Below are 1,839 nucleotides of genomic sequence, written 5' to 3' on the forward strand. Positions count from 1 at the left end.
CCTGATTTCAAATTTTACCTCAATCATGTAATTAGCTATATGACCATAGGCAAGTCACTTAAATTTTGTTTGCCTTAGTTTTCTTAACTGTAAAAAAAATGGAGATAATAGCACTATAGCAACAATATTTGTAAAACATTTAGTGTAGTGCCTGGCACAGAGTAGGTTTTATGTAGATGTTAGTTATTCACAGATAGCTAATGAAATCTCTAGCAATTTAATACTCTGATCCCATCTTGTTCATTTAAGGATTTTTCAGTTCTTCTCATTAGACGCTTCTGCTTTTAAATTTAATATACCAGGGAGGAGCTGGGCACTGGTGGATTACGGGATTGCGCGTGGGCTACCCCTGCCCCACCCTACGCGTTGTGGTGATGCTCCTGCACGGTTGCATTTGAAAGCTGGTCAGGCTGTTGTGAAGAGGACTCGCGCCCCTGTGCAACCATGGAACTGCAGCTCACCCAGGACCAGGGCATCACCCTGCGGGGCAGCGCCGATATTGTCCCAGAGTTCTTCTCATTTGGTTTCAACAGTATCTTATATTTGCGTGCTATATACCCATCTGAAACCTTTACTCGGGTACAGAAATACGGACTTACTTTGCTTGTAACAACAGATCTCATTAAATACTTGAATAATATGGTGGACCAGCTAAATGACTGTTTGTACAAGTGTTCAGTTCAAAAGCTGGTGGTAGTGATTTCAAACACTGAAAGTGGTGAATTCCTCCAACGATGGCAGTTTGATATTGAATGTGTCAAGACAGCAAAAGAAGACAGTGCACCAAGAGAGAAATCCGTGAAATCTATCCAAGATGAAATCCGGTTGGTGATCCGACAGATGACACGCCACCGTAACATTTCTGCCATTGTTAGAAGCAGCTTGTTCATTTGATCTACTCATTTATACAAGAACTATTAGTCCCTGATAAAAGGGAAGACCACAGTTTATTGCCAACTCTGAAGAGGTCTGCCTAAAGTCCTTTACCACTACCATCCACAAAGTGGCCTACAAAATTCCTGTCAAGGAATGAGGGGCATGGGTAGGAAAATAATGTATGTGTGACACTTAGATCTGATTTCCCTTAGGATAATTTAACCAGAATTGGTGTGTTTTGTTTCATTGGTTAAACATTAAATGGGAAAACTAATAATCTGCTGTAGGGAGCATAATTATTTCAGTCTGTACATACTTGACCCACTGTAGGGCTGGACAGCATGGCTTAGAGAGGATGTTAGTGGTAGCCTTTAATTTTATTGTGTTTTAGGCTAAAATAGGTTAGTGCAGAGAGGTGGTGCAACATAGCTCAGTAAATGGAAGAATACATTCAGTGGCAGGTGCTAAAGCATAGTTCGTGTTCAGCCTCTGAAAGGAATAGGCACTCTTTTCAACCTTTGGTCTGAAGTTGACTTATTTAAAATCAGATATTTTATTCATAGCTTGAGTAAAATTTTTCATGAGAGGTTGATGAATGTATCAAAAGCTGTCTAAGTATTAGAATTCTTTGTTCTTATATTTTTATTTTGTTCTGGGAGTAGATAAAAAAGATATTGATATTATGAATCTATCAGTTGTAACAATGACTAATCCATTTTGTCACAGAATGTCATAGACTTCTTTGAAAACCAGGGTTTTAAATACTATTGTTATCAATATTTGTATAAACTGTTTAGTGTGCTCTAGATTTTTCTACTCTGACTTTACAACAAAACTGAACAAAACTGATTTTTTAAAATGTCTGTCTTTTTATATGTTCTGCTATAGTCAAGCCTTAAATGGCTGTAAATGGTGAAGGTTAATTTTGTGGCTAAATTTAATATACCAAATGTGAACAAACCT

General features: G+C 37.8%; 1 pseudogene; it reads left to right on the top strand.

Moving 5' to 3' along the window:
* The first annotated feature begins 444 nt into the window (after window positions 1–444).
* On the top strand, window positions 445–1,033 carry LOC123234774 (annotated as a pseudogene).
* The last annotated feature ends 806 nt before the right edge of the window (window positions 1,034–1,839 follow it).

This window comes from Gracilinanus agilis, chromosome 2 (assembly GCF_016433145.1).
Source record: "Gracilinanus agilis isolate LMUSP501 chromosome 2, AgileGrace, whole genome shotgun sequence".
Taxonomy (NCBI): domain Eukaryota; kingdom Metazoa; phylum Chordata; class Mammalia; order Didelphimorphia; family Didelphidae; genus Gracilinanus; species Gracilinanus agilis.